The sequence below is a fragment of the Macrosteles quadrilineatus genome, unplaced genomic scaffold (assembly GCF_028750875.1).
Source record: "Macrosteles quadrilineatus isolate MER2022 unplaced genomic scaffold, UCM_ALF_1.0 Scaffold_1__1_contigs__length_201487025, whole genome shotgun sequence".
NCBI classification, from domain to species: Eukaryota; Metazoa; Arthropoda; class Insecta; order Hemiptera; family Cicadellidae; genus Macrosteles; species Macrosteles quadrilineatus.
The window spans coordinates 63,959,011-63,970,267 of record NW_026542594.1 but is presented as its reverse complement, the minus strand read 5'-3'; the positions used below and the strand labels follow the sequence as shown (position 1 = coordinate 63,970,267).

At 38.5% G+C, this 11,257-nt stretch overlaps 1 protein-coding gene across 1 annotated transcript in view; it reads left to right on the top strand.

Moving 5' to 3' along the window:
- Positions 1 to 478: 478 nt before the first annotated feature.
- LOC128983381 (uncharacterized) overlaps positions 479 to 11,257 on the top strand; it is an 84,792-nt gene continuing 74,013 nt past the window's right edge. Inside the window, exon 1 of the mRNA XM_054402641.1 lies at positions 479 to 1,055. The gene's annotated coding sequence lies outside the window, so the exon portion shown is untranslated. The remainder of the gene's footprint in view (positions 1,056 to 11,257) is intronic.

Genomic DNA, 11,257 nt, shown 5'->3' with positions numbered 1-11,257 from the left:
AGCAGCTACTAAGTAAACACAATCTTATGTTCTTATCATGAGTAAGTTAAGCTCGATGGGAGTTAGTTACATGTTTGACTAACCTTTATATACGAAATAATTCTGTTGTAAACTTGGTGTGTATCATAGTGTTTTCCCAATATCTTTATTCTTAGCTTACATGCCAGATGGATACATGTTATACAAGAATACTTAAAAGTTTATCTATTTAAATTCATTGTGTTAGTATTTTTTATTGTGAATTTTGTCGATGACTGATAGGTTCAGTTGTGGACGAAGTCAGTGTTGACAGTAAAATAGTAACTTTTTCTAAATCTAAACTTTCAACGATCACTCAGGCCGGCAGTCCACAGCACCAGGTGGTCGCGTACGATATTTTCTCTCTGCAATGTTGGTAGTCCTTGACTGTCAGCTGGTAGACTTTCATTCAGTAATCAGTACCGTCGTACACGCGCGACTCTGCCGATGGTATTGTGTTGTGCTGCCGAGGCCCAGCGTATGAAACAACGTGGTTGTTGTTCGTGTAAAATTTAATGCACTTTATATACAATTCAGTGCTGGGGACAAAGGACATATTTTCAGGTTAGGTGAAATTCAGGATTGCACAGTCAATCTTTACTATTGTTTAATGCGACTTTAAAAAAAATATAGTATTGCGTTTCTTAAGGGCATTTGCTTTCCTCAAGTGATCTTACTATAGTTTTCTATATACAATCACAGACTTTTCAGCTAAAGTGTTTTTGTCTTTTGTTCCATTTAATATCAACGAATTTAAAAAGTTCTTACTTTAAAATTAAATGTAAATATCAGTAGCACAACTAAACGTTGAAACTGTGCGTGTCGTTAACAAAACAACCGTAATAGACCATGTATATGGTCCAAACAACTTCCTCTTCCAGACCAACTCATTAGACAGGTGATAAGTGAAAGGCGACCAGGATTTGTGTTTGTGTCTGTGTTTGTGTCGTTGTGATTGTTGTTGTTGTCGTAGGTTGTGTCCAGTGTGATGTTTTCAACTATGGGATTATTGCGTTTGATGGATTGATACTCAAACGGTAAGATCCTCTTTAATTTTCTTATCCTATATTAGTCTCAACTGTTAGATTATTGCCCTCTTAATTTTTTTTTCTAACTCTGTCAGTATTCTTCCTTTGTTTACTAAACATCCATTATTTTTTTAGTTGTTATTGGTAAAGCAAATTATAAAACGAGTTACAAACTTTAATATCTTTGGATTAGACAAATAAGTCCTGGGTAAATTTGAGAACAATGTGGTTGAAGATGTTTTTTTTTCTTCTAAGATATATTTTACGAAATGAAATTGTTAATTGCTAATCTATTTTGTTTGATGTAGTAGCAGGTTAGTTTCCAGGAACCCTGGTTGTTGTTTTCCATCAAAGATAATTAATGTTTGTTAGGAACACTTGATATTATTTAGGTTCCAATTATAATGAATGCGTTTCATATGCTCGGTATTCATCACAATCACCGTTGCTGATTAACTGTTGACCTTCTATAACCATAAATAATTATGTATATCTAGAATGAAAACTATGTTTCATCGTTCCCTCAAGTAATTAATATCATTGGCTTTGTCAAGGGTGCGCTTTTCAGTGAAAACTATGGCATTGTAAAAAAGCCATCAACACAAAAACCGTATTATTACCTCAAACATAGTGCCTTATTATTACTTCAAACATAGTGTTAAAAAAAGGTTCTGTAAACATGTAAAAACGTAAATAGCTTAACATTATGTTTTGAAACAGCTATTTTTCTAAAATGTAAACAGGCATCTATTCCTTAGGTGAGGGCCCATACTTAAATCAAGGATGCACTTACTTCGTATTATTAACTGTATGTAGTGTACTTGAATAAGTGGGATTTGAGAAGGATTCTATGCGAATGCTTTGCAAGGTTCGGATAGTTCTTATTGTTTATGGCACTTCAATACAAACTTTATTTATTCCCTAAATGATATTGCACCTAAACTATTCTAACTAGTTGGAAAATCATAGACTAGTAATTAATTTACCACCATTATCTCAGCTCGTGGTAAAAAGTCACTAAGGATATAGTAAGATGATATAGGCCTAGTAAAGTGTAGAGAGCCGGTCTGATGTGCTGCCGGTGATCAGGAAATATCATCACAACGACCACAGCAAAGTATCAGGAGGAGGGTGTTGTCAGACTGAGTACTAATGATGGTCGCAGTGAAGGTGAGAGAGCAGGTCTGCACTCTACAGACAGTAAAAGTAATCAGTAAACATCAGCACAGGACCACAGCAAAGTATCAGGACAGGAGGAGGGTGTTGTGTAGACTGAGTACTAATGATGGTCCCAGTGAAGGAGGGAGAGCCGGTCTGCACTCTACAGACAGTAAAAGTGATCAGTAAACATCAGCACAGGACCACAGCAAAGTGTCAGTGTTGTAGTGTGCAGGACAGGAGGAGGGTGTTGTGCAGACTGAGTACTAATGATAGTCCCAGTGAAGGTGGGAGAGCCGGTCTGCACTCTACAGACAGTAATAGTGATCAGTAAACATCAGCACAGGACCACAGCAAAGTGTCAGTGTTGTAGTGTGCAGGACAGGAGGAGGGTGTTGAGCAGACTGAGTACTAATGATGGTCCCAGTGAAGGAGGGAGAGCCGGTCTGCACTCTACAGACAGTAAAAGTGATCGGTAAACATCAGCACAGGACCACAGCAAAGTGTCAGTGTTGTAGTGTGCAGGGCAGGAGGAGGGTGTTGAGCAGACTGAGTACTAATGATGGTCCCAGTGAAGGAGGGAGAGCCGGTCTGCACTCTACAGACAGTAAAAGTGATCGGTAAACATCAGCACAGGACCACAGCAAAGTGTCAGTGTTGTAGTGTGCAGGACAGGAGGAGGGTGTTGTGTAGACTGAGTACTAATGATGGCCCCAGTGAAGGAGGGAGAGCCAGTCTGCACTCTACAGACAGTAAAAGTGATCAGTAAACATCAGCACAGGACCACAGCAAAGTGTCAGTGTTGTAGTGTGCAGGACAGGAGGAAGGTGTTGTGCAGACTGAGTACTAATGATGGTCCCAGTTAAGGTGGGAGAGCCAGTCTGCACTCTACAGACAGTAAAAGTGATCGGTAAACATCAGCACAGGACCACAGCAAAGTGTCAGTGTTGTAGTGTGCAGGGCAGGAGGAGGGTATTGGGCAGACTGAGTACTAATTATGGCCCCAGTGAAGGAGGGAGAGCCAGTCTGCACTCTACAGACAGTAAAAGTGATCAGTAAACATCAGCACAGGACCAGAGCAAAGTGTCAGTGTTGTAGTGCGCAGGACAGGAGGAGGGTGTTGTGCAGACTGAGTACTAATGATGGTCCCAGTGAAGGAGGGAGAGCCGGTCTGCACTCTACAGACAGTAAAAGTGATCAGTAAACATCAGCACAGGACCACAGGAAAGTGTCAGTGTTGTAGTGTGCAGGACAGGAGGAGGGTGTTGTGCAGACTTTGTACTAATGATGGCCCCAGTGAAGGAGGGAGAGCCGGTTGCACTCTACAGACAGTAAAAGTGATCAGTAAACATCAGCACAGGACCACAGCAAAGTGCCAATGTTGTAGTGTGCAGGACAGGAGGAGGGTGTTGTGCAGACTGAGTACTAATGATGGTCCCAGTGAAGGTGGGAGAGCCGGTCTGCACTCTACAGACAGTAAAAGTGATCGGGCTCCCTTCTCTACTTTCTATTAAGTGAATGTTCCTTACCGAACCGACCATCCTACGTCCATATTTGATTTTGAATGCGATAGTTTCATATGACGAGTTTGTATTAAATCAATGTTGATACTACTTGCTTACATTGTAGTTAGCTTTCAGCTTTTTCTTTTGTAGTATCCATTATGTGAATACTAGGCAAGAATTATGTATTCGAACACACGTTTGTTAGCTTCTTAGTACAGTAACTTGTTTAATTCTTCCCCCTAGGATGCTAGGTTACAGCTCGGTAATCTTTTACACACTACTTCAGGGTGGCATGCTAGGTTTCTGCATTATCACATGGAATAAATTAATTGGAGATTGGCTGGATATTGAACCTGGGACCTCGGGATTCGAAGCTCTGTACTCTACCACACTATCGTGAATGATATATCTGCTAGTAAAAAAAAACAACTTCTTTTTAGTTTGTCAGTTTCAGGACGGTCGAAGTTAAGCTATAAAACTTATGTGAACACTGTATCAGTTGCTGAAACATGTCGGTTTCAACATATTTAACTTAGGTTCTACCTTAGCTATATCACACTTGCAAAAAGTAACCAATGGGACATCCTGACATCATCCTGACTTGGAAATACAAGCTAACTTGAATAACCCACACTTTGTTATAGACATCCCCTTATTTAACTCTATTATCTGTCCTCTAGAACTGTCGGTTAGGTCAAAGTAAACAGTCAGGTGTAGATGTAGGCACAAAGGACGCCGGCCAGGTGGACGTGGGTGTGGCTGTTTGATTTACTCTGTTGGCTTGGCGGGCGTTATGGTCTAAATACAAGTGTGATTGTGAACATAGAACTGAGAACACAACATTGACAAGGTCGCCTTTCACACCAGACTCTCATGCAACTGTGCACAATACTGCACCATTCGTACATAAATTCGTAAATTATAATCCTGGATTGAAGTTGTTTTACTATGGACATATTACAATAATAACAAAACTCAAATAAAAACTTTATATTACCACGGGGTTCAGGTTTAAAGTGACGTAGTTATTTATTTATTTATGTTGTGCATGGATGTGTCCCGTCTCTAGATCTAGCTGATGCAGCATAATGCCCCGATATCCTAGAACTTCTTACCATTTCAAATGAGACAGCTGATCGTTGATGTGGCGCGGCGCCGTAACCACAACCTGGACGTCTGTGACCCGGTCCACTTATGGTTATGGTCATGAGTCTGTCTGTACCACTCAGGTCAGCTTCACTTCACATCCAACCGACCATCAATGCCGGAGAAAGTTATTTGCATACCTGTATCGTATAACAGATATCGAAAGTTATGATAAATGAGCCGATTTCTGTTAAAGAATCAAGATTCAATGACTTCGTCAACATTATTTTTCGAAACTTGTTGACTAAAGTCTTTTTTTGCGTTCATATAGAGTACAATTATTTATGTCCTAACAACAACTTACTTTAGCTACCAATTTCCTTATTTTATCTGTATTTTTTGTTACTAAAGTTTTCGTTTCAGCAAAAAACCTTTTGCATAGTGACCCAAAAAACATAAGCAAATTTATTTGCTGGAGCTAACAGTGAAACACAAACGAGAAATAAGCACAAGAATTAACCAAGTACGTATAATATAAACTGCGAGAAACATATCAACGGCTAATTATGTTTTAATATCTTGGGCTGAACAATATTTGGTTAATGTTTTTAGATTAGTACCCCTAATGTCTATATTTTTATCAAAATACGGAATTATACGGATATAAAATACAAAGATTATAAAATACGGATCGTGTTGGTGGATATTTTGGTAATTCTACCATCACGAAACTCAGCTATTGTTATAGCGAACAAATTTCGTTTCATTCGAGAACAAATAGTTGATAACAACTTTTAAACTTAAAACGAAACGAATATGATTTCATAACTCAGCCATACATCAGGCTTCTTTCAATTTAAACGTAAATCTTGTTCAAGTCTCTTATTTTAAAACTTTTTTGTATTATAATTAATGGGTTTTTAAAGGAACTAGCTATACCCCTAAGCCCCGGTCGACTTCAACTCTACCTTTAACACGTTGGTACAGTAAAATAGTTAAGTTTATTGTCACAAGGAAACATGTTTACTGTATATACCTAACAACGGACACGACAATCGAGTAGCAACGAAAATTGAGAAGACCGTGACTGCGACCAACGCCCACTCTCTCTGAGCAGGATCACGACCCAGTATGTCCTACTCAAGGTCACCAACACAATGGAATACTGAACTTAATCGCTACTGTTAAAGGCAATGATTTTGTATACTCAATCTAGTTTGTTACTCTTTGAAGTAAATACAAAATGTACAACGACTACTATCGGAAGTAAAACACCACCAGCACACGTACAATCATACTTAACGAGAGTTATGTTAATTCGAAAAGTGTATTGGAATAACCATCCTTAGGTATGCACGTTACATAGTTAGGACGGATATACTTTGCATGTCTCATTATTTTACCGCAACTCAGCATCCTTAACAACGATCTCCTTAATTTAAATCTTTAAATTTTAATGAAAGAGGTGCAGTTTTGACTGGCATTCCCAAAAACAACTAACTTTCTTTATCTTATTTAACTTTATTAACTTTATTTCTCAAATTGTTTCATTTATCATTTACACTTACTAAAACCCCGGTTTGATTGAATTTTGTATATATTCTAGCAAAGGACATAAAACTGATTGTTTTTAAAAGACGCCTTACACATTGCCTAATATAAAGGTGTATTTGTATATTCATGATTCTAAAGCTATTTTTTCCCAAATAGTTTGATAAGATATTGGATTTATTTACTTATATCATGATTGCTGAACAACAATAAATTTACCTTGCATACAAAAATATTGTGCTCTGTGTAGTATACAGTTATTTCTACCTTGACATGAATTATAATTGAACCAAGCTGTACTTGTACATATAGTAAGCTAACAATGAGATGAACAATACTTTCATTTGATTTGATTTGACTAACAGTGGAAGAAATGGGATGAAAAAATATCCACGAAAATACTAATTTAAATTACCTCACACTTATTACGAAATTTAAATAACCTCTAAATAGTTATATCGTTATTGGGTGACAAAAAAATTTTGCTTTCTCATCAAACGGTGTTAAATAGTAGTGAACTTTAGTGATGTAATACACCTCAATACAACAATCACCTTCATTTTCAATGGTGTTCGTTAGGATCTGTCGGAGACAGACAGGTGTTGGGTTGGGGTGCGTTTGTTGGTTCAGCTGTTGGTGGTGTGCGGTGTGGCTGTGGCGAGGAGAAACTATGGTTAACATCCGTGTTATGGTCGGCGTTGACAATAAAGTACCACACTTACAGCATGCATCAGTGGTAGGTGTGAACATATACGCCATCTGTATGCAGCTAGGATCACGCACAGTCTGCAATACCAGCTGCACCACATTCAAACAATAAAGCCTTCAGAGATCTTTGGGATTTCTTAAAAATTATATTTATCAAGCAATGTGTCGAAAATCTAAGAACGCATCACTCTACTATGGTTAAATGGACTTTCCACACATGAAACTAGTCCAGAAAAAAAGCTGTTTGGAAAGGGTTTGTTATTCAAATGGCATTGCATTACGCACTTCAATGATGGCAACACATTTTACTGGACACTAGCTGATTAATAAGCCTATAAGTAGTTATTAAACACCTAATAACTAGGTAATCTCATAAACATGAATTACTATCCACGTAAAAAATGTACAAAATAAAATGTACTTTTTTGCACAGAAATTACTCCAAAGTTGAGTCAAAACTCGAAACCTAAGACACTTTTTTTGTGAAATAAATACCTGAGCTGCAGCAAACCTGCAGACTATGTGAATTTCTATTTCGCCTAATTGTTTTTATAGAATAATATTTCTTTATACTAGAAAAATGTATTCTCGCTAACCAGGAAGTGCAGAGACTCACTTGCATCTGTTAGAAAGCTGCATCCAACCACTCCACGTTGAAGACACGTTTATCAGGTGAAATCCCAAGTGATATCCTATCACAGGACCTATCATTTGCGGCACGAAATCGTTTGGTTATACTCTCGCCGCACAGTGCCGTGTCGCCAGTTCGTTGGGAAAGCACCACAGTAGGTACGAGTGTATACTGATGCTAATCGTCAATGTACAATGTAGGCCTTCCTCGTTCTGTAGAGAGTCTGACTTCGGTTGTCAGTTATTGCTTTCACCAGCGATCTCACAGGATTATTCATCGACTTTACGCTTGTAAGTCAAATCGTGAGGTGCCTCTTGTAGTAGGGATGCAGACGTTTTGACGTCATGTATGCCTACATCAAGGGATTATGTGGTTTCACGGTCTATAGTATTATACCGAATAAAAGATTTTAATACTTATTTTAATATACCGGTACGTACAGCGTGAAAGCTTTTGTACAAAAAATAAAATTTGAAATCGTGAAAAACTCAAAATATTAAATAGAAAGAATAGTCGTGATCAACATTTTGTTATACTGACATCAAACTTTTAAACATAATTTAATGATCAATTTCGAATATTAATGTTACTCTTGTGAGTGATTACGTCTCTAGCCGGGGCCTACGTAAACTAGTTAGTTTACGTAGGCCCCGCTCTAGCGCGAGTAGCTTTGGTTCAAGTCGACTTAGGCGTGAAGAACCATAGACTGTTGAAGACTAGTCGCTCGCACAAACTTAATAAGCTTATTGTCTCTTTATACCCGACCTCTTTATACCTTTAACACTCTTCTATACCCGAAGGTCTGAAGAGAAAATTCATGTTGTTTTAATCGCTTATGATTGCAATGTTCTTGGATTTCATAATTATTTGTTAAGTCATCTACTAAAATCTATTAGCCAACGTTTAAGGAATATTAACTTATTTGAGTATTGAACAATACATATAAAAATAGGGTTACTGTTAACCGTTACTTTAGTATATTAATTTACTATTGACATATTTGCCTTTGATAATTAAATAAGTTTTTAAAACTCATCTTTATTGAGTTCATAAAGCTCCTTCGCGACTTGGCTCAGCCCAATAGAGAATTTTGATTAGGTTGGAATTAATTATTATGTGTGTAGGGGCTTTCTTAAGTTATTTATTATGTTATTATGTATCATTTGGTCAATAGATGGTTGCATGTTTGATGCTGATCATCATAGAGTTGTTTACAGGGATTGTTACAAGTTGGATGATGTGTATTGTAGTGTATCCAAGGTCCCGGCCCACAGTAAGGTACTATGATAGTATTGTGGTCTAGAGATAGTTAAATGTTTGGTGCTGATCATCTTAGATTTGTTTACAGGGATTGTTACAAGTCGGGTGAATTGTTGTGTAGCCAAGGTCCCGGCCCACAGCACAGAAAACATATTACTATAACCCAGAATGCCAACCGCGTGGTAAAAAGCATTAAGTGTTTTGAGAGAGCTTTGCCTGTCAATCATAGGCAGCGCCACCAGCGTTGCCATGCACTCAACATAGCAACGCTAGTGGCGCTGCCTACGATTGACAGGCAAAGCTCTCTCAAAACACTTAATGCTTTTTACCATGCGGTTGGCATTCTGGGTTATAGTAGTATGTTTTCTGTGCCCACAGTAAGGTACTATAATAGTAATGTGGTCTAGGGATAGTTAAGTGTTTGGTGCTGATCATCCTAAAGATGTTTACAGGGATTGTTACAAGTCGGATGATGTGTATTGTAGTGTATCCAAGGTCCCGGCCCACAGTAAGGTACTATGATAGTATTGTGGTCTAGAGATAGTTAAATGTTTGGTGCTAATCATCTTAGATTTGTTTACAGGGATTGTTACAAGTCGGGTGAATTGTTGTGTAGCCAAGGTCCCGGCCCACAGTAAAGTACTATAATAGTAATGTGGTCTAGGGATAGTTAAGTGTTTGGTGCTGATCATCCTAGAGTTGTTTACAGGGATTGTAACAAGTCGGGTGATGTGTATTGTTTTGCATCCAAGGTCCCGGCCCACAGTAAGGTACTATAATAGTAATGTGGTCTAGGGATAGTTAAGTGTTTGGTGCTGATCATCCTAGAGTTGTTTACAGGGATTGTTACAAGTCGGATGATGTGTATTGTAGTGTATCCAAGGTCCCGGCCCACAGTAAGGTACTATGATAGTATTGTGGTCTAGAGATAGTTAAATGTTTGGTGCTAATCATCTTAGATTTGTTTACAGGGATTGTTACAAGTCGGGTGAATTGTTGTGTAGCCAAGGTCCCGGCCCACAGTAAAGTACTATAATAGTAATGTGGTCTAGGGATAGTTAAGTGTTTGGTGCTGATCATCCTAGAGTTGTTTACAGGGATTGTAACAAGTCGGGTGATGTGTATTGTTTTGCATCCAAGGTCCCGGCCCACAGTAAGGTACTATAATAGTTATGTGGTCTAGGGATAGTTAAGTGTTTGGTGCTGATCATCCTAGAGTTGTTTACAGGGATTGTAACAAGTCGGGTGATGTGTATTGTTGTGTATCCAAGGTCCCGGCCCACAGTAAGGTACTATAATAGTAATGTGGTCTAGGGATAGTTAAGTGTTTGGTGCTGATCATCCTAGAGTTGTTTACAGGGATTGTAACAAGTCGGGTGATGTGTATTGTTTTGCATCCAAGGTCCCGGCCCACAGTAAGGTACTATAATAGTAATGTGGTCTAGGGATAGTTAAGTGTTTGGTGCTGATCATCATAGAGTTGTTTACACAAATTGTTACAAGTCGGGTGATGTGTATTGTTGTGTATCCAAGGTCCCGGCCCACAGTAAGGTACTATAATAGTATTGTGGTCTAGGGATGTTTACATGTTTAGTGCTGATCATCCTAGAGTGGTTTACATAGATTGTTACAAGTCGGGTGATGTGTATTGTTGTGTATCCAAGGTCCCGGCCCACAGTAAGGTACTATAATAGTAATGTGGTCTAGGGATAGTTAAGTGTTTGGTGCTGATCATCATAGAGTTGTTTACAGGGATTGTAACAAGTCGGGTGATGTGTATTGTTTTGCATTTAAGGTCCCGGCCCACAGTAAGGTACTATAATAGTATTGTGGTCTAGGGATGTTTACATGTTTAGTGCTGATCATCCTAGAGTGGTTTACATAGATTGTTACAAGTCGGGTGATGTGTATTGTAGTGTATCCAAGGTCCCGGCCCACAGTAAGGTACTATAATAGTATTGTGGTCTAGGGATGTTTACATGTTTAGTGCTGATCATCCTAGAGTGGTTTACATAGATTGTTACAAGTCGGGTGATGTGTATTGTAGTGTATCCAAGGTCCCGGCCCACAGTAAGGTACTATAATAGTAATGTGGTCTAGGGATAGTTAAGTGTTTGGTGCTGATCATCCTAGAGTTGTTTACACAGATTGTAACAAGTCGGGTGATGTGTATTGTTTTGCATCCAAGGTCCCGGCCCACAGTAAGGTACTATAATAGTAATGTGGTCTAGGGATAGGTAAGTGTTTGGTGCTGATAATCATAGAGTTGTTTACAGGGATTGTAACAAGTCGGGTGATGTGTATTGTTGTGT